Source organism: Taudactylus pleione, unplaced genomic scaffold, assembly GCF_031769625.1.
Source record: "Taudactylus pleione unplaced genomic scaffold, aTauple2 ptg000906l, whole genome shotgun sequence".
Taxonomy (NCBI): domain Eukaryota; kingdom Metazoa; phylum Chordata; class Amphibia; order Anura; family Myobatrachidae; genus Taudactylus; species Taudactylus pleione.
In genome coordinates, this window is record NW_028285307.1 from 575,043 (window position 1) to 598,101 (window position 23,059).

At 42.7% G+C, this 23,059-nt stretch overlaps 2 pseudogenes; both read right to left on the minus strand.

The window, feature by feature from the left end:
• Nucleotides 1–6,460: 6,460 nt before the first annotated feature.
• Nucleotides 6,461–7,657, minus strand: LOC148473845 (peptidylaminoacyl-L/D-isomerase pseudogene; annotated as a pseudogene).
• Nucleotides 7,658–15,580: 7,923 nt separating this feature from the next.
• Nucleotides 15,581–22,663, minus strand: LOC148473846 (peptidylaminoacyl-L/D-isomerase pseudogene; annotated as a pseudogene).
• Between the last annotated feature and the right edge of the window lie 396 nt (nucleotides 22,664–23,059).

Here is a 23,059-nt window from a genome sequence, read left to right on the forward strand (position 1 = left end):
TTATTACTGTCGGCATTATGTGCAAGGGGCATTATTACTGTCGGCATTATGTGTAAGGGGCAGTATTACTGTCTGCATTATGTGTAAGGGGCATTATTACTGTGGCATTATGTGTAAGGGGCATTATTACTGAGGACATTATGTGAAAGGGGTATTATTGCCGTTGGCGTTATGTGTAAGGGGCATTATTACTGTGGACATTATGTGTAAGGGGCATTATTATTATCGGCATTATGTGTAAGGGGCAGTATTACTGTCTGCATTATGTATAAGGGGTATTATTACTGTGGACATTATGTGTAAGGGGCAGTATTATAATCGGCGTTATGTGTAAGGGGCAGTATTACTGTCAGCATTATGTGTAAGGGGCAATATTGCTGTCAGCATTATGTGTAAGGGGCATTATTACTGTCAGCATTATGTGTAAGGGGCATTATTACTGTCAGCATTATGTGTAAGGGGCATTATTACTGTCAGCCTTATGTGTAAGGGGCATTATTACTGTCTGCATTATGTGTAAGCTGCATTATTACTGTCAGCATTCTGTGTAAGGAGCATTATTACTGTGGGCATTATGTGTATGGGGCATTATTACTGTCAGCATTATGTGTAAGGGGCATTATTACTGTCTGCATTATGTGTATAAGGGGCATTATTACTGTGGGCATTATGTGTATGGGGCATAATTACTGTCGGCATTATGTGTAAGGGGCATTATTACTGTTGGCATTATATGTATGGGGCATTATTAATGTTGGCATTATGTGTAAGGGGCATAATTATTATCGGCATTATGTGTAAGGGGCATTATTACTGTGGGCATTATGTGTAAGGGGCATTATTACTGTGGGCATTATGTGTATGGGGCATTATTACTGTCAGCATTATGTGTAAGGGGCATTATTACTGTCTGCATTATGTGTATAAGGGGAATTATTACTGTGGGCATAATGTGTAAGGGGCATTATTACTGTGGGCATTATGTGTAAGGGGCATTATTACTGTTGGCATTATATGTATGGGGCATTATTAATGTTGGCATTATGTGTAAGGGGCATTATTATTATCGGCATTATGTGTAAGGGGCATTATTACTGTGGGCAATATGTGTAAGGGGCATTAATATTATCAGCATTATGTGTAAGGGGCATTATTACTGTCAACATGATGTGTAAGGGGCATTATTACTGTCTGCATTATGTGTAAGGGGCATTAATACTGTGTACCTTATGTGGGAGGGGCTTTATTATTATCAGCACTATGTGTAAGGGGCATTATTACTGTGGGCATTATGTGTAAGGGGCATTATTACTGTCTGCAATATGTGTAAGGGGCATTATTACTGTCTGCATTATGTGTAAGGGGCATTATTACTGTCTGCATTATGTGTAAGCGGCATTATTACTGTGGACATTATGTGTAATTGGCATTATTACTGTGGACATTATGTGTAAGTGGCATTATTACTGTCTGCATTATGTGTAAGGGGCATTATTACTGTCTGCATTATGTGTAAGGGGCATTATTACTGTGGACATTATGTGTAAGGGGCATTATTACTGGGGACATTATGTGTGAGGGGCATTTTTACTGTCTGCTTTATGTGTAAGGGGCAGTATTACTGTCTGCATTATGTGTAAGGGGCATTATTACTGTCGGCATTATGTGCAAGGGGCATTATTACTGTCGGCATTATGTGTAAGGGGCAGTATTACTGTCTGCATTATGTGTAAGGGGCATTATTACTGTGGCATTATGTGTAAGGGGCATTATTACTGAGGACATTATGTGAAAGGGGTATTATTGCCGTTGGCGTTATGTGTAAGGGGCATTATTACTGTGGACATTATGTGTAAGGGGCATTATTATTATCGGCATTATGTGTAAGGGGCAGTATTACTGTCTGCATTATGTATAAGGGGTATTATTACTGTGGACATTATGTGTAAGGGGCAGTATTATAATCGGCGTTATGTGTAAGGGGCAGTATTACTGTCTGCATTATGTATAAGGGGTATTATTACTGTGGACATTATGTGTAAGGGGCAGTATTATTATCGGCGTTATGTGTAAGGGGCAGTATTTCTGTCTGCATTATGTATAAGGGGTATTATTACTGTGGACATTATGTGAAAGGGGTATTATTACTGTGGACATTATGTGTAAGGGGCAGTTTTATTATCAGCGTTATGTGTAAGGGGCAGTATTACTGTCTGCATTATATATAAGGGGTATTATTACTGTGAACATTATGTGTAAGGGGCATTTTTACTGTGGGCATTGTGTGTAATTGGCAATATGACTGTCTGCATTATGTATTAGGGGTATTATTACTGTCTGCATTATGTATAAGGGGCATTATTACTGTCAGCATTATGTGTAAGGGGCATTATTACTGTCAGCTTTATGTGTAAGGGGCATTATTACTGTCAGCCTTATGTGTAAGGGGCATTATTACTGTCTGCATTATGTGTAAGGGGCATTATTACTGTCTGCATTATGTGTAAGGGGCATTATTACTGTCAGCATTATGTGTAAGGGGCATTATTACTGTCAGCATTATGTGTAAGGGGCATTATTACTGTGGGCATTATGTGAATGGGGCATTATTACTGTCAGCATTATGTGTAAGGGGCATTATTACTGTCTGCATTATGTGTATAAGGGGCATTATTACTGTTCGCATTATGTGTAAGGGGCATTATTACTGTGGGCATTATGTGTATGGGGCATAATTACTGTCTGCTTTATGTGTAAGGGGCATTATTACTGTTGGCATTATATGTAATGGGCATTATTAATGTTGGCATTATGTATAAGGGGCATTATTATTATCGGCATTATGTGTAAGGGGCAATATTACAGTTGGCATTATGTGTAAGGGGCTTTATTATTATCAGCATTATGTGTAAGGGGCATTATTACTGTCAGCATTATGTGTAAGGGGCAATATTACTGTCGGCATTATGTGTAAGGGGCATTATTACAGTCAGCATTATGTGTAAGGGGCAATATTACTGTCAGCATTATGTGTAATGGGCAATATTACTGTCAGCATTATGTGTAAGGGGCATTATTACTGTCAGCATTATGTGTAATGGGCAATATTGCTGTCAGCATTATGTGTAAGGGGCATTATTACTGTCAGCATTATGTGTAAGGGGCATTATTACTGTCAGCATTATGTGTAAGGGGCATTATTACTGTCAGCCTTATGTGTAAGGGGCATTATTACTGTCTGCATTATGTGTAAGGGGCATTATTACTGTCTGCATTATGTGTAAGGGGCATTATTACTGTGAGCATTATGTGTAAGGGGCATTATTACTGTCAGCATTATGTGTAAGGGGCATTATTACTGTGGGCATTATGTGTATGGGGCATTATTACTGTCAGCATTATGTGTAAGGGGCATTATTACTGTCTGCATTATGTGTATAAGGGGCATTATTACTGTTCGCATTATGTGTAAGGGGCATTATTACTGTGGGCATTATGTGTATGGGGCATAATTACTGTCGGCATTATGTGTAAGGGGCATTATTACTGTTGGCATTATATGTAAGGGGCATTATTAATGTTGGCATTATGTGTAAGGGGCATTATTATTATCGGCATTATGTGTAAGGGGCATTATTACTGTGGGCATTATGTGTAAGGGGCATTATTATTATCAGCATTATGTGTAAGGGGCATTATTACTGTCAACATGATGTGTAAGGGGCATTATCACTGTCTGCATTATGTGTAAGGGGCATTATTACTGTGTACCTTATGTGGGAGGGGCATTATTATTATCAGCATTATGTGTAAGGGGCATTATTACTGTGGGCATTATGTGTAAGGGGCATTATTACTGTCTGCATTATGTTTAAGGGGCATTATTACTGTCTGCATAATGTGTAAGGGGCATTATTACTGTGGATATTATGTGTTATTGGCATTATTACTGTGGACATTATGTGTAAGTGGCATTATTACTGTCTGCATTATGTGTAAGGGGCATTATTACTGTCTGCATTATGTGTAAGGGGCATTATTACTGTGGACATTATGTGTAAGGGGCATTATTACTGTGGACATTATGTGTGAGGGGCATTTTTACTGTCTGCTTTATGTGTAAGGGGCAGTATTACTGTCTGCATCATGTGTAAGGGGCATTATTACTGTCGGCATTATGTGCAAGGGACATTATTACTGTCAGCATTATGTGCAAGGGGCATTATTACTGTCGGCGTTATGTGTAAGGGGCAGTATTACTGTCTGCATTATGTGTAAGGGGCATTATTACTGTGGCATTATGTGTAAGGGGCATTATTACTGAGGACATTAGGTGAAAGGGGCATTATTGCTGTTGGCGTTATGTGTAAGGGGCATTATTACTGTGGACATTATGTGTAAGGGGCATTATTATTATCGGCATTATGTGTAAGGGGCAGTATTACTGTCTGCATTATGTATAAGGGATATTATTACTGTGGACATTATGTGTAAGGGGCAGTATTATAATCAGCGTTATGTGTAAGGGGCAGTATTACTGTCTGCATTATGTATAAGGGGTATTATTACTGTGGACATTATGTGTAAGGGGTATTATTACTGTGGACATTATGTGTAAGGGGCAGTTTTATTATCGGCGTTATGTGTAAGGGGCAGTATTACTGTCTGCATTATGTATAAGGGGTATTATTACTGTGAACATTATGTGTAAGGGGCATTTTTATTGTGGGCATTGTCTGTAAGGGGCATTATTACTGTCTGCATTATGGCAATGATTCAGAGCCGGACGCTCTGACCAGAGCGCTCGCTCTGAATCAGGGCCCACCTCCATTAATATGGAGTGTCCTCCTGGACGCTCTTATAGCTGTCGGTCACCACCCACAGCATATACGAGCGTGCACGATGATGATCGCGATGGTCTTGACCATCGCGACCATCGAAACTGCGTGCAAAAGCCTGCGGTTGAGTTTTTCAACCGCAAGGCCAGGAGTGATTTTGGCTCTATCAGAGCCAAAATCACTCCCACTGACATCACTAGTGATGTAAGTGGGGCCGGCTTCAGACGGTAGGCGTTCCCTTGAGAATGCCTCCATCTGACAGGCACGCCCCCAGTACGCCCACCAAAGGGGGCGTGCTATCAGTCAACATCGACAGCATGCCCCCTTTGATGAGACACTCCCAGGAAAGGAAAGTCCTTCGCTCATCGCGTCTCGCGCATGTGCACGACGGAGCTCCCTCCGTCGTGCGCATGCGCAGTGCAGACCATCGACCCACTTGCGAGCGGACAGCCACTCGCGAGTGGGTCTGAATGAGGGCCTATGTGTATAAGGGGCATTACTATGTTGTGTAATGTGAATTAGGGGCACTGCATGCAGTGCAAAGAAAATAAGAATGCTCTACTGTGTGGAATATTTTAAATTGAGGTACTATAGTATGGCCATGCCCCTTCCTTGTGATATAATGCCACTTTTTGAGGCTGTCCCTTTACAGAAATTCAAAGGGAGGGTGCAAATTTTAAGTTTTCAGGGTACACCAAACACCCTAGCACCGGCCCTGCACTCAGATTTATGTCTATGTGAGAAGATCTCTAGGATTGTGATGAGCTGTGCTGTCATCAGTCTGTGTTGTTCTTGCACTGCAGGTACTCAGAGAGAAAATATGCCAGTATTCACCTACAATTATAAGTTGTTCCAACTGACTTAACTCCTGCATACAGTATACTGACTCTGCTTTCTTATCACAGGTCTGTCACAGAGAATTACATTTTGTGACTCTTGTCTGCCTCTGTACATTGACATATACTGTATGTACCATTTATATATTATTACTATAGATATCATGGAGTAGTACAGGTCAAATTCTGTGGAGGCGCGAGGAGAATCTGCTTATAGTAATAACTGGAAAATGTGATTGAATCTGCCTCTTAGAATATTTGCAGAGAGTGACTGCTAGTAGGTATTAAATAGGAGGCATACACATCTGATATATATTATATACATACCACTATACTGTACTTCCATTTACTTTATGCCCTTTTATCAATCATTGTACAGGTATGTCCACTTGCGTCTTTGCCATCTTGGCAAATCACACCAGGTATGACTCAAGTTGCGCACCCACAAATGGGTATGCATGCTGCGTTCGCACCTGCGACCCACTAGATTGCATGATGCGAAAGCAGCGCACGGCATGGCGTAGCATGGCACACACAGTCACGCCAAATCGCAAAGTGCAATACGTGGCCATGTTTGCAGCCTGAGTGGCAAGGATGCAAGAGGTCACATCTGTATAATCTGTAGTTGTTGGCTGGTGGAATGAATAAGTCATATTAAATCAAAATAATATTCTCAGCTCCTTGAAAATGTAAAACATGACCTATTCTGTTGATCAATTATAGATAAGCTACAGATCCTAAACTGAAAGAAATTGTATTTGTTATAAGACAACAAAAGACATTTTATTAACTTTTACCGGGTACAATGGTTCCATAGGCCATCTTCCTTGAGTAGCCAATGATGAAAAGTGCAAAGGGATCTGTCGGGTGCTGGACAGTATGAGAGCTGATACCACTGCCAAGGTTATATTCTGCCCAGGAGTATTCAGATCCAGGGATTGTTTTCCACTCAATGTCTATTGGTGATTTCCCATCAATAGTAATTCCAGGAACACTCGATGTCTTGGTTATAATAACATCCAAGTTAGTATCAAACATCTCTATAATCATGTCAAATACACGGCCAAATGCATCAATATCCAGCACAAGAGTTAGGGATGTAGCAAAACACATGTTATTAATTGTCCCATTATTCCCATTGACCAAAACTTGAATTCCACTTGAGCTCTGTATGGACATTGGAGAAAACTGAGAGACTTGAATCTGAAGCAGTTCTCCAGCTCCAACATCTCTCTTCATTGTTTCTTTACCAGATTTGTACTGAATGGAAGTGTTTTCAGAAGCCATAATTAGGACATTGTCATAGTTAGGCTGGAAGGACAATCCTGGGATAAAGAATGAGGTTCCCCAACTTTCAACAGGTCTGAGCTGCTCATAGACATGGGAACACCCTATGTTACTTTCAGCACACGTATGCCCAGCTATGACAGCAACAGGATGACTAGATATTACCTTAGTGCCCGAGAGATCATCTTTACTCTGAATTTGGATAACTTGGAATGGCTCAAGGATCACTGTCATCTTCTGTCCTTTAAAGTACTTCTTCCCATTAAAAGTTACAGAGCCCTTTAGATAGATGTCAACAGGTGTTTGTTCTTCACATGAAACTACAAGGAATTCTTTGTATTGATTTTCTGGTCCCTTCTGAGGGGTAATTATATGATATTCATTTCCAAGCTCATGTACAGGGTAAATTAAACTCACATCACCACTATTGTTTCTATAATTACGAGACATCACACTCACATCGGCATCAGCTGTAATCACCACAGTCTGTGGAGATGTCTCTGTCCCTTTCAGCTCCGTAGATAATGTGATAGGAATTATTACAGTTTCCCCCTTTCCAACTGTCACAACTTTATTAAAATTAGATTTGCAAACAGTAATGGAAATGGTGGTTTTAGGTGAGGTGCCGGTGACCAGAAGCTCTCGCTGTGGAGTCTCGGTAGAGTCACCATTCTGTAGAAATGCTGTGATAAACATTGATTCAAGAGATGTATCTTGGTCTTCAGAGCCTGTAAATAACAATCATACAGTATATACACTGACATTGTCATCTCTTCAAAAATATACCAACATATAAATTGAGTCAGTTAATGACAATTATTACTTTCTCTGTATAACAAAGATTTTTTTTGTCTTTTATCAGTTGATTTATTACTTTGTAAAACATTTACAAGTAACAGGGAAACCATCATTTGGCACGTGAACCACAGTTAGTAGTTTAAGGTCTCCAGGTTAATTCAGTTGTGAAATTAGCTCAACTTACCAAAGCTTCAGAGGAGAACATAGAATTTTGTTGTATTATTAAGAATATGCAAAAAATATTGTACTCAGGAATAGTTACAATAAAACAAGCATGTAGTGTATAGTGTGTAAACTAGCAAAGTTTCTAATGGTAGCTATAAAGCCATAATAGCTTGATAAAGGATATGAAACATCACTAGCATGTACAATAAACATATTTGTTACAGAGTGTCATATTTTAAAGATAGATAGATAGATAGATAGATAGATAGATAGATAGATAGATAGATAGATATGCAATAGATTGATAGATAGATATGAGATAGACAGATATGATATAGATAGATAGATAGATAGATAGATAGATAGATAGATAGATAGATAGATAGATAGATAGATAGATAGATAGATAGATAGATAGATAGATATGAGATAGACAGATATGATATAGATAGATAGATATGATATAGATAGATAGATAGATAGATAGATAGATAGATAGATAGATAGATGTGAGACAGATAGATATGAGATAGATAGATATGAGATAGATAGATAGATAGATAGATAGATAGATAGATAGACATAAGATAAATACATACAGTAGATAGATAGATAGATAGATAGATAGATAGATAGATAGATAGATAGACAGTTAGATAGATATGAGATAGAATATACATTATCTATGTAAGTGTTACTTAGCTCAGTGCCCTCACTCTATAGAGTCACACAGGAACATATGTGTGGCACATAGAGTAATACAAACCAATTGCTGATGCAGGATATAGGACATGTATGGTCTGGGCTGCTAATATTATTTTGTTGTCCTTGGCACTGCATGGGTTTTCTCCTCTCTCTCTCTCTCTCTCTCTCTCTCTCTCTCTCTCTCTCTCTCTCTCTCTCTCTCTCTCTTTCTTTCTATCTCTCTATCTGGCTCTAAGGGGTATATTTACTAAAGGTTGATGTATTATTGATAAAAATATATTAGCATCGTTGTTTGTGTTTCGGGGGCTAAATCACATATTGACTAACAGACAATTTTAGTTTTTTTTAAGTATTAGTAAATGTGTGATTTAGCCTCAGAAATACAACATTGATGTTAAGTGATTTCTATTGGTATTAAATCGATCAAAATTGATTAAAATCGACTTTTAGTAAATATACCTCTTTTTCTTTCTTACCTCCTGTCTCTCTGTTTCCTCCTCCCTCTCTCGCATTTTCTCTTCTACAGTGTTTTTTTTCTTTTATGTGTCCTGTGAATCCCTTCCATATGGCTATATATTTTAGTTTTGTAAATACGTGATTTTATGTTTAATAGTTTTTATGTGGTGGAATGCAGAGCTGCCGAGAGCTTCCTTGGGCCCAGGTACTGAGACGGAGTGTGGCCAAATCCTGTGGAGGCATGACCATGTCTCCTCAACAGAAAGGTTAAAAATCCCTGTGCCACTTTGCATCCTAATGACCTCATTGGCAGCGTCAACGGGCACACAGTGGGAGGAGCTGGCGGCTGCACAGGGGACATTTGTAGCACTGCAAAAGGGGACAATGGCCCCTTAGAAGCTGACCTGGGCATGGAGCAGGCCCCTCCACAAAGCCTGGGCCATGGAATTAGTACCCACTACCCTTCCCTCTCTGCGCCCATAGTGGTACTGTATGTGATAAGTACAGTATAGACAGGAAATAACAGAAGTGTGTGGAGACTGTACATGTGGCGACTGTATGTAATGATTGTATTTCTCTAGCAGTAACATCACTGACACAGTTGGTAAATGTCAGAGCTCAGACAGGGCCATGGTTAGAAGAACGTGTTCATTTGTTCTTTTTAACCAGTTCAAAGCTAAAGACATATAGTATTCATCTACAGTATACATACAGTATAGCATAAAAGTGGTAGGGATCAATCCCAGTCATGTATAGGACTGATAGGAGGAGAACACATGCTCACCAGTCCTCTTCTTTAACTAACTGTTAGTGGGGGCTGGGAGACATGGAGGCAGAATGATTGTATCAAAACACCAGTGTGCAGTAACATTACTGAGGAGTTTGGCTTAGTGTATGTATCTGTACTGCATAAATTAGTGTAGACCCATAGGATGGGGTTGGGGCACCAAAAATCCCCCATCTAACACCAATTTTTATAATTTCTCTAATCTTTATATTTGTATCATTCACCACTACCAGTTTACTACTATTATACCCACACTCCCAATAGTTATGCTAAATCTTAAATCAAATTGCAGATTTCTTCCCTGTGAATCATCCCTGCTCCCCTCTCTCCTTTAGAATAACAGATGATTTACACCTTTTGCAAAATTACCACTTTGCAGCACATTGCAATAATGTTTTTAGCCCTCAATAAATGTGTCCTGTAAGAATTTCTGTTTAGAGGCATCCACAACACTCAAGTTTATTTCTAATATAACATATATGTACAAATACCCTGTTTGCCAATTACTGTACAGAATATAGTAGGGTATGTAAGAAGGCACTGCTACACATCCCAGAGGAATTTGTGCCTTATTGGCTGAACAAACCTAGTTGGATGAGACAGTAACACAGAGCGAGGAAGTTACAGTCTAGCTGACAGGAGCTCAGCCAGTGAGATTCTAAGCCCAGGAGAAGAACAAATACAGATGGATTGTAGGACAGACCTGGAGAAGCTGCCTAAAACAGTACACTTCTATTTATCCAGCACAGCTGTTGCACTCAGTGGCAGCAGGAGACCGCTGGCTATATTTCACAAAACCCCATTCAGACTTAGAACTTCCAGGCTGCGTTTCTGAATGGGATACAGTTCATATGCCGATGTACAGGATGCCGGCAGTCGAAATACCGACGTTGTATACCCACCACCTGACATAATGCCGTTGCTCATATCCCGAAGGGCATCAGGATACCGGCGTTGGAATCCCGACCGCCAGAATTATGACCATCAGGATGGCGGTAAGTATGCATGGTTTTCCGGGGATGGGGGATAGGATTAGGCATCCCAGGGGGATAGTAGGGTTACACACACCGCCGGGAAGGTTTAGGATTAGGCTCTGGGAAAGGGGGGTTAGGGTTAGGCACCACCGGGTGGAAGGTTAGGGTCAGGCACCTCCCCGGGAGGGTTAGGTCTAGGGTGCAGGAAGGGAGGTTAGGCACCACCGGGAGTAGGTTAGGGTTAGGCACTACTAAGGGAGGGTTAGGGTTAGGGAGGGAGAGGGGAGGGTTAGGGTACTTACCTGCCCCTGTCAGGAATCTGTACCATTCGGGCTTCCAGTGTAGGTATTTGAACCAGTGGCTATTTAACCACAGGCATCTCATACTAATTCCTTTCCAAACAGCAGCCCCTGCCTTCCCAGCATAACATCATCTTCAGATACATACAGGAAAGGTAGAGGGTGCATGCATCGGCCACAACTAATTTTTGCCAAAATACTAAGACTCTCATTATCCACAAGAGGAATATAATAGGTACTGTAGCGCCTGAATGACATCTCAACCCCAGTGTTTTTTCTTTTTTATTTCTCACTCAAGGAACATAAGGACAATTCTTATGCGGGCAATATGCATAGTACAAACAGTATGCGTTTTATACTATATATTTTACCATTAATACAAATCATTAATACAAATCATTTTAATGGTTGTTTCCCACCATGGTATATATTTGACCTTTTTATTGTGATTTTCTATTGTGTAATACCTATTGTTTTACAACTCGCACTGGACTGAATATATATATATTATTTTTTATATACTATAGGGTGTTTCATTCGCTAGTTTTTCTAATAACTTTTAAAGTAATTGACATTATTTCGTAAAATGTGACACAGACATACCTTGGTCTATGAGAAACCTGAGGAAGTCATAGCAAGTGCTGAAAGTGTTCGCCATTTGCATCAAGGCCAGTTGTTCACCACCCTAGTTAGCAGCACAGTTCAAAATTCAATAGGGGAGTCACACCAACTGCCACCCTCACTGGTATCCTCACTGGCAGTTGGTGTGGCTCCCCTATCTGAATTTTGAACTGTGCTGCTGACTAATGTGGTGAACAACTGGCTTTCACTTCACACATGTGACAAAAGCTGGTTTTCACTTCACACATGTGACAACAGCTGGCCTTCACTTCACACATGTGACAACAGCTGGTTTTCACTTCACACATGTGACAACAGCTGGCTTTCACTTCACACATGTGACAACAGCTGGCCTTCACTTCACACATGTGACAACAGCTGGCCTTCACTTCCCACATGTGACAACAGCTGGCCTTCACTTCACACGTGTGACAACAGCTGGCCTTCACTTCCCACATGTGACAACAGCTGGCCTTCACACATGTAACAACAGCTGGCCTTCACTTCACACATGTGTCAACAGCTGGCTTTCACTTTACACATGTGACAACAGCTGGCCTTCACTTCCCACATGTGACAACAGCTGGCCTTCACTTCACACTTGTGACAACAGCTGGCCTTCACTTCCCACATGTGACAACAGCTGGCCTTCACTTCCCACATGTGACAACAGCTGGCCTTCACACATGTGACAACAGCTGGCCTTCACTTCACACATGTGTCAACAGCTGGCTTTCACTTCACACATGTGACAACAGCTGGTCTTCATTTCACACATGTGACAACAGCTGGCCTGGATGCTTTAAAAGTTATAAGACAACTTTGGGGCCAGTAGCGAGTGAAACACCCTGTATAACTTGTCTTGCTCAATTAAATATAATATTCCAATACCTTAGCCCCTCTCACCCATTTATTAGAGAGCTGTTGTTTTTGTGCCTAGGTGCACCCTCTTCATTTCCATCCTGGGAGCTAGACTTGTGGGAATTCCTTTACTGTATTACAGGTTACTGAAAGAAAATCTACTTGGGAATAGTCCTATAGTATTTTTAGCACAATACAATGGTTTTTTTTCACATATATCGTATATATAAATGGAAGCACAATAATAAAAAGAGAACTTTAAATTCACGCCTCAACCTGTAACATTGTAATATTAAGATTACCTTTAACAAAATCTTTTCTATTATTGGTTACTGTAATATTATACTATACTATATTTTCTATAGAAGATACTCACCAAATGCATTTTCAAGAGGCCCTGATATTGCACCAGTTTTGGAAAGAATTCCGCCTACTTTTAACATAAATATATTTATTATTATGTGACAAATATAATATGTTACTTTAATACTGACCTAAAAGTGTTGTAACAGTTCATAACAATATCAAATTTTTGTACCAGATAAATTAACTTTACTGAATCTTAACCTCCTGCAGTTTAATTTTTTTTACAGTCTTCAAAAGAACATTTAAATGTATAGTCATATAATTCATTCATCAGATTTATCTATATAATTGCAAACAGCGATTATAATTATCATTAGAACTTCTCATTGTAGGATCTCATTATGAGCAATTTATTTAATTCCTATATATTAAAAGTAGTATTTTAGATTTGTCATTTGCATTGTCACGAGCATGTAAAATGTATAACATATATGATCTGCACAGGAACCTGTAGCTGTTGTGCAGAGCTTTCTTTTTCCCGTCTTTTTCTCCCTTTACCCCCGTTTTAATATCTGTCATTCTCTTATCCAGTGTCTCCTGTTCCTCTCCTTTTCCCCTTCTCTCTCTGGACCTCATTCGCAAGTGGGTCGATGTTTAGGCCCTGCGCATGTGCAGCAGCTGCACTGCGCGAGCGCAAGCCCCGAAGCGAGAAATTATCTCGCTCCGGAGCTGATCGACAGCTTGCCCCGTTTTGTAGGCATGGCGGGGGGGTGATTTCACAAACAGAGGTGTTCTTTAAGGAATGCCTGCCATTTTGTGGGTGGCTGCACCATCAGCAGTGATGTCAGTGGGGAGCTTCCTGCTCGATCAGAGCAGGAAGTTCCCTGGGGCTTGTAGTTGCTGAGACCCAACCTTAGGGTCTTCTCGCAAGCCCTGATGGTCACGATGATCTTGACCATCATGACCATCAACCTGGTCAGTCGCTAAAGCTGAGGTGGTAACCCACAGCTTAGCTTGCGACCAGGAGGCAGCACTTCAAAATACAAGCGACCGCCCACATTCAGAATGAGCGCTCGCATTTTGCGAGCGCCTCTGAATGAGGGCCTCTATCTCTCCCTTCTCTCTATCTTCCCCCTCTCTCTATCTCTCCCTCTCTTACCCTGTCTCATATGAGCAGAGGCGCCAAGAGGTTGGGGAGCGGGTTCAATTTGCCCGGGCTTCAAGGGAAGCCCGGCGGGGGCCTGGGTCCGGCGCTGGCCCCTCTTTCCTTCCTCCTTTCCTCCCTCCTCCCTCCCTCGCAGCAGACCAGCACACAGGGTGTGCTGAGCTGCAGTGTGAGATTGATTTTGGCAGCCACAGCAATCTCGTATGCCTGAGGGGGGAGTGATCACACTGATTGCTCCCCCCCTTGGCTTTGCATTGGGCTGAGGGGCTCACAGCACAAAAACATGTTTTATTTTAGTTTTTATCAAGGGGGCATGGCCACATCTCCCACGATTAGACCATGCCCCCCTCTTTACCGGAACCTGGCAGCGCTCTCTACGCCCCTGCATATGAGACACTTTTGCCTGTTTATGTGACCAGTGGATTAAAGTGCTCACTAATCCATCTAATCTATGTCCTGAGTCTGTGCTCTGAGGTCCTCTGCCAGCTGCTCAGCTTTCTTTATCCACTGTAATTGGTCAAGAAGGACTTAGCTAGAATAACCATTAAAATGTGTTGCAGTGGCTACAGTACACATTGCCCAAGCTGGAGCAGTTTAAGATGCTCATGAAGGATCAGGTGTCCATCAACGCTAATGATATTTACAAACATTAGCACCATCATACACATATGAGGCGGCAGCAGTGGGCGTCCTTATGCTCAGGTAAGCTTTGCAACCATTAGCATATTTTTGCAGCTGCGATTGCATTAATGTGCATCTCAGAATCAGGCCCTATAAAATAATGCTTTTGATGTTCACGGCCGCCCTGTCTTAAGTGCCCAGGCCCCCCAGGGCCTGAATCCAGCTTTGTATAATACAGTACCTTCATTTAAAAAAATTGTGTTACATTTTAACTTTGTGGATTTAATTGCTTTGATTATAATTGCTCATTAAGGGCAAAATTTACTAAGAGGCAAGTTCTAAAACCCGGGGATTTGGTGGCAGTTTCTAAATGACAGCCCTGTTCTATTCTATTCTAAAATGTGTTATGACAGTGGTTTTGGCATTAGCAAATTTGTGGATAGCAAAACAGCCACCAAACCATCAGGGTTTAGAACCCGCCGCTTAGTAAATGTTGTCCTAAATATCAATTCTGCTTTTCAGGTCTTTATGAGTCAGCTGGCATTGTTTTTTTTTTCTAAAAGTTATATAGTAAATCCATTTCTGGGCATAGGCAATTATGAGTAGGTGCTCTACTGTAATTGAGATTTGAATGTTCCTAGATGTAGCATGTGCTATAACAACATATGTATTTAATTTTGCAATGATCTTATAAATTATATAGTCAAACTTTATCAATAAAAAAAATCCCTGTAGGGGTAAAGCTCCTAGATAGTTTCAATACAGTAATTATCAGTTCTATTGATCAGCTATAGGTTATCAACATATATTTCCCTGAAATAAACAAATTGTGTTCGAATTAGGACAACAAAAGACATTTAATTAACTTTTACCAGATACAATGGTTCCATAGGCCTTCTTCCTTGAGTAGCCATTGATGAGAACTGCAAAGGGATCTGTAGGGTGCTGGACAGTATGAGAGCTGATACCACTGCCAAGGTTATACTCTGCCCAGGAGTATTCAGATCCAGGGATTGTTTTCCACTCAATGTCTACTGGTGACTTCCCATCAATAGTAATTCCAGGAACACTCGATGTCTTGGTTATAATAACATCCAAGTTAGTATCAAACATCTCTATAATCATGTCAAATATACGGGCAAATGCATCAATATCCAGCACAAGAGTTAGGGATGTAGCAAAACACATATTATTAATTGTCCCATTATTCCCATTGACCAAAACTTGAATTCCACTTGAGCTCTGTATGGACATTGGAGAAAACTGCGAGACTTGAATCTGAAGCAGTTCTCCAGCTCCCACATCTCTCTTCACTGTTTCTTTACCAGATTTGTACTGAATGGAAGTGTTTTCAGAAGCCATAATTAGGACATTGTCATAGTTAGGCTGGAAGGACAATCCTGGGATAAAGAATGAGCTCCCCCAACTTTCAACAGGTTTGAGCTGCTCATAGACATGGGAACAACCTATGTTACTTTCAGCACATGTGTGCCCAGCTATGACAGCAACAGGTTGACTAGATATTACCTTAGTGCCTGAGAGGTCATCTTTACTCTGAATTTGGATAGCTTGGAATGACTCAAGGATCACAGTCATCTTTTGTCCTTTAAAGTACTTCTTCCCATTAAAATTTACAGAGCCCTTTAGATAGATGTCAACAGTTGTTTTATTTTTATATGAAACCACAAGGAATTCTTTGTATTGACTTTCTGGTCCCTTCTGAGGGGTAATAATATAATATTTTTGTCCAAGCTGATGAACAGGGTTAATTAAACTCACATCACCTCTATTGTTTCTATAGTTACGAGACATCACAGTGACATCTGCATCAGCTGTAATCACCACAGTTTGTTGAGATGTCTCTGTTCCTTTCAGCTCTGAAGATATTGTGATAGGAATTATTACAGTTTCCCCTTTTCCAACTGTCACAACTTTACTAAAATTAGATTTGGTAACAGTGATAGAAACGGTGGTGATAGGTGAGGTGCCGGTCACCAGAAGCTCTCGCTGTGGAATCTCAGTAGAGTCACCATTCTGTAGAAATGCTGTGATAAACGTTGATTCAAGAGAAGTAACTTGGTCTTCAGAGCCTGTAAATAACAATCATACAGTATTTACACTGACATTGTCATATCTTTAAAATATACTGTGATGACATGAGATTTGTGTTAAACATGTATTTGCAGCATCTCATTCCCTTCAGAGATAAATTAAATTTTTAGCCCTTTGTGTTCCGCTATCTGTTTGCTAGTGTATGTGTGTTCATTCACAGGACTTATACTTTTGCAGTAGCAGGTATATTATATATTGTAATAATGTAAGGAAATTTTATTTTTAATACTTGTAAGCCTTGATGTTTAGCCTTGTCCATATGTCTGTTTTATTCATAACCACTGGAGCAAGGTAACACCTCACAGAACAAAAGCCCTTTGGGCGAATTTCCACCTCTGCAGGGGAAACTCAGGACCTACACCACCTTCCATCTGCCTCTCTTTGTCAATCACCGGAGTCTGGCAGACTACACGGAGCCAACCCAGCAGGTGTTCACCAGGGAAGTAATATCTGGGAGAGGTACAGTAGGAGGAAGTTAGAAGGACTCACACCAATCAGGGAATGGTGCAAATCCCCTGGGTGTCACAAAGACCAAGGGAAATTGGAAGCTTACAAAAGAAGTCTCCGAAGGCAGCTCTGCATGTTAGTCACTGAACTTGGCTAAGAAGGGAATTTCTGCCAAGGTGCATAGTGGAACGCATCATCTGATGTTCTGTGTGGACGTATACATTTGGAAACTGTGTGGATGAATACTCTATCACTGCTGTGTAATTTGTGATAGTTTCTACCATGTGGGATCCTGGAAATGCTGGGGTGGACTTATACTCTATCATTGCTGTGTTATTGGTGATAGTTTCTACTATGTGGGATCCATTAAATGCTGGGGTGGACTCAGATGCTATTGCAGCTGTGTGGATTTGGTAATGGATTCTCCTGTGGGGACTGAGGGTCTCTAGCTATTTCGTGGAATTGTTCTGGGACGTTACACTCTACTGGGACTGCCTCTGTCTGGACTGCTACCTGTTTATTGCCTGTTCACTGTATTTACCGCTTGTCCTGACATATTATCTGTTGCTGTGTGCAGTGGAAAAATAAACCATCACTTTGGTTTCATCTGCTTGGTGTCTGGGTGATTGAGAGAACCCTGTATGCTCACATTTGGCGGCAGTCACAGTGGGATCATTCAGACACCAGCTTTTGAGCATAAAGTCATAAAATACAGCAGGGCATGGATCCAGCACCACTATGCTTCCGATACCTCAAGAAGGGCAAACTGCAGGATCTCTGCCAAACAAAACAGATTGAGTTTTATGTGCAGGACACCAGGGAAATATTAATAGCAAAACTAGCCCAGTGGGACCAAGATCATAAAGAGGAGGAGGAGGATGAGGATGGCGTACCGTAGCCAATCGTGGGTCAGGGAATCAGTGCGACAAAGCCTTCCAGGGCTTGCCAGATATGCGGTGACTGCTGAATTGTTCCACAACAAGTTACAGTTGATGTCACGGAAAGGGGATTCCTCATTTACAGAGTTTAATAACCTGTTGCGGCAGAACTGTGACAGTTGGCTGGCTGGAATGAGGGCACTTACTGTAGCGGAGGTTAAAAATTGTATTATCCTGAAAAGGCTGCTTAACAAGATGCCCCCAGAAATTAGAGAGAGGGTGGCGGATCGGAACCCCAACACTCCGGAGAAAGCAGCACACCTAGCCAATGCGTTCACAGCTAACAGGACCCAGTAGAGAGGAGACAACTTGGCAGAGAGGTCAGCCCCCCAACAGCCCCAACAAGAGCAGAATCCCTGCCTGGCAACCCAGGGCCCGGCACAACTACACACCACAGCTCCACAAATGGCCAATGCAAGGGAGTGGTGCCCAGAACTTGCCAAGCCTTGGTGGTGCTTCAACTTTCGCCAGGTAGGGCATGTGCAATGAGACTTTCCATGTTTAAGAGGACCATTTCTGGGTGCCCAACCAGCTGTGCCTAGGGTAGCTGTGTGCCAGGAAACAACATTTGGTGGTGGGGAGGGGAACTGCGTTCCTGATGAGCCAGAGACAGAAGAAGTAGCATATCAAATGGAGGTGGTAGCAGTTCTTCGGAAAGCTACCCCGCATAACATGAAGGCCCACCTACAGCCTGTTAAAGTCAATAGGCAGGAACTGCAAGGATTGAGAGACTCTGGGGCATCCTCACCCTGGTCCTACTGGAGTTCATCCCTCCCTGGCAATTATTGGAGAATCTGAAAATTAAAATCTCCATGGCAGGAGGGCAAATCAAAGTTATCAATATGGCATGGGTACACTTGGATTGGGGCCTGGACTCAGGGGAAGTGGAGTTGGGACTCTTGGGTGGGTTACTGAGGAGCTTGGCTTAGTGCAGGGGTCTAAAACCGGTGGCCCACGGAGCCATTCCCCATGGCCCATCGATGGTTACTGTAGTGCAGGCTGCAGTGAGTGCAGTCTGCACTACACAGAGAAACAAGCACACTACCGCCGGCGCCGGCAGCAGTGTGTTTGTTTTGGCAGCCAGCCAATGAGAGTCAGACCGGCTCTCACTGGCTGCTGCACCCACTGCAGGAACCGGGCTTGAGCTCACCCATAAGCTCTATCTTCTGGCTCCCACAGTGGGTGATGGGAAAGATGTCATGATGTCTCTCCCATAATGCAAAGCGGGGTGGCCCAGGAGGAGGGAGGAGCAGACAGTGGTGGGAGCAAGAGCCGGAGCGAGGATTTAGGTAAGTGTTTTTACTTTCTTTTTATTTACGTGTGTGTCTTGAATTCATTGCTGCAGGGGACCACTTCTGGGGGCACTGCATCATGGGGGACTACTACTGGGGAAGACCACTACTGTGGAAGACCACTACTGGGAGGACTGTATTGGTGTGGACTACTACTTGGGGCACTACTGGGAGGGCTACTACTGGGGGCACTGCATCTGGGGACCACTTCTGGGAGCACTGCATAGGGGGGACTGCTACTGGCAGCACTATATAAAGGGCACTACTGGGGGCACTGCATAGGTGGGGTCCACTACTGGGGGCACTGCATAGGGGGGACTACTACTGGGAGCACTATATAATGGCACTGCATAGGGGGGACCACTACTGGGGGCACTGCATCATGGGGGACTACTACTTGGGGCACTACTGGGGAAGACCACTATTGGGGGCACTGTATCAGTGTGGACTACTACTTGGGGCACTACTGGGAGGGCTACTACTGGGGGCACTGCATCGGGGGACCACTTCTGGGAGCACTGCATAGGGGGGACTACTACTGGCAGCACTATATAAAGGGCACTACTGGGGGCACTGCATAGGTGGGGTGCACTACTGGCGGCACTGCATAGGGGGGACTACTACTGGGAGCACTATATAAGAGGCACTGCATAGGGGGGACTACTACTGGGAGCACTATATTAGGGACACTGCATAGAGGGGACCACTACTGGGGGCACTGAATAGGGAGGACCACACTACAGGGGGCACTGTATAAGGGGCACTGCATAAGCGGGATCATACTGGGGGCCTGCATAAGGGGACTACTACTGGGAGCACTGTATAAGGGGCACGGCATTGGGGGATCATTACTGGTGACCTGCATAAGAGGGACCACTACTGGGGACACTGTATATGGGGCACTGCATAGAGGGGATCACTACTGGGGGCCTTCTTAAGGAGGTCCACTACTAGGGGCACTGTACTCTATATGGGGGACTACTAAGGGCACTGCAGAGGGGGCAGTTATGGGACATAACTAAAATTGTAGGAGGGGGCTGTTATGGGTCATAATTGTTTGAGAAGGGGGCAGAGTCTAAATACCGCAGTATAGCTTAGTGGCCCTCGGCTTCCTTGAATTTTTTAATGTGGCCAACACTGCCTTAAAGGTTGAACAACCTTGGCTTAGTGTATGTAACTGCACTGCACAAAATAATGTATACTCATAGTTTAGGGTTGGGACACTGAAAATGCCCCTTCTAACAACAATTTTTATAACTTCTCTAATGTTTATACTAATCCCTGCACCACCCTCAACTTTTGCAAAATTAGTACTTTGCAGCACATTGCAATAATGTATTTAGCCCTCAATAAATTTGTAACAAATGTATTCTGTAAAAATTTCTATTTATAGACATCCACAACACTAAAGTTTCTTTCTAATATGCAGTAACATATATGCAGGGCCGTAGAGAGCCTGGCCAGAGTGTGGCCTAATCGTGGGAGGCATGGCCACGCCCCCTTGACAAAAAATCTAAAAAGTAACTTTTGCAGCACTGCATAGTGGTGCTGCGTATTAGGAAGGGGGCACTGTAACCCCCCAGCCCGGCACTAAGTGTAGGGGGCGCGATCAGTGTGATCGATCCCCCCCACAGCCATAGGAAACTGCTCCGGCAGCTGTAGCAGTCGCAAGCAGTCTCGCACTGCAGTCCTGCACAAGATTTGTGCTGAGCTGCTGTGAGGGAGGGGAGGATTAGGGTACTTAGATGCCCCTGTAGTGACTCTGTACCATTGGGGTATATCAACACCTGTCTTTAGACCCTTGCTGGGATATGACAGTCGGGATTCCGGTGGTCGGGATTAGATCAGCTGGCTTCCCGACTGCATACTGAGGACTATAATAGGTACTGTAGCACCTGAAAAACATCTCAACCCCAGTGTTTTTTTGTATTTTTTGTTTTTTATCTCTCACTCAAGGAATATAAGGACAATTCTTATGTGGGCAATATGCATAGTACAAACAGTATGTGTTTTATACTATATATTGCCAATCAATACAAATCATTTTAACGGTTGTTTCCCACCATGGTATATATTGGACCTTTTATTGTGATTTTACAACTCCCACTGAACTGAAAGTATATATTATTTTATATAGTACAGGGTCTTTAATTTGCTATTGGAACCAAAGATTTCTTATAACTTTTAAAGTAATTGACGTTATTTAGTGAAATGTGACACAGACATTCCTTGGTCTATGAGAAACCTGAGGAAGTCATAGCAAGTGCTGAAAGTGTTCACCATTAGCATCCAGGCCATTTGTTCATGCATCCGAATACTTGAATAAGTTTGAGGATAGATAAGCACCCTGTCTGTTATGTAATTTTGTTAGGTAAGTTAAGTGTTAAAACCTGGAGGTGGGTGTGGTTAGTTATTAGTCACTTGAGGAGTATAAGCCTATTGTAGGATTTTGGGGAGCGCTTAGAGGTCCCATATAAATAGCCTGGTGAGAGTAGCCATCTTCCACTTTCCAGTTTATTCAACCAGGCTGGCTAAGTGTCATAGACATTGCAGTTTCTCTGTCTTTCTCTTGTTTCATTCCCATTTCATTCCTTGAATTGCGCAGCAGCCCGGTTGGTCCCCTTATTTCCATGCCACCGGGCCCCCATACACACTCCCATTACAATTTAACACCCCTTATCAATCACCCCCATCCTGTACCACCATCCTCCGCCTCCCACTCTGTTTCAGTACGTCCCCTCCACCACAATCCCAGGCCCTCACCCCCTTTTCCAGGAGTTTGCACCTTACTACCAAGCACAGCGGCTGCCTCTTCCTCACCCACATTCCCCCGCAGCTGCATATTCCCAAACTACCCACGTGCTGCAACTCTACTTACCCTTCCTTCCCCCTGTTCCCACAGCACCTGCCCCCGTACCACTGCCGCCCACAGCATCCCCTGCCCTCCTCCAGCGGAAAGAGCTGCTGTTACATTGGACTCACCGCTTATTGATTCAAGCCCCCAGGTCACAGTTTCGGAGTGTTCCAAGCATGTTGTCGAGGTCCTGTGGACGAATGGTACGATGATGATGTCGAGCCAAGTTGTGGTGGGCACACACAGGAGGCAGTGCCTGCTTCTTCAGCATCAGGATCCTGTGAGTACGGTGTTGCTCCATCACGCAGCACACATTACACATACGCTGATTCTAACGATTCTTACAGTTCAACCGAAAGGCCGCACAAGCTCATGCGTTACTTAGCACACAAAATTAAGGGGAAGCAGGGGAGCCCTATGAGGTCTAGCACAGTTCCCACAACTAAGGTGCCGAATGCAGCGGGGGATAAGGTTCACTGCACGAATATGACCATCCTTAGGAGTTTTTGATCTAAAGTTGGGGAGAAAATCAAGAAAGGGTAAATTTGTGGATGTGTTTGCAATTACGGCCTATGCTAAAAAGGCTTTAGATCAGGCTAAGTCAGCTGGGGCAGTGGCGGAGGAAGCCCGCCATTCTTACCCGAATTGGGCAGCCGGTATGTGTGTTTTCGTGGAGTGTTACCTTGAGTCCAGGCCT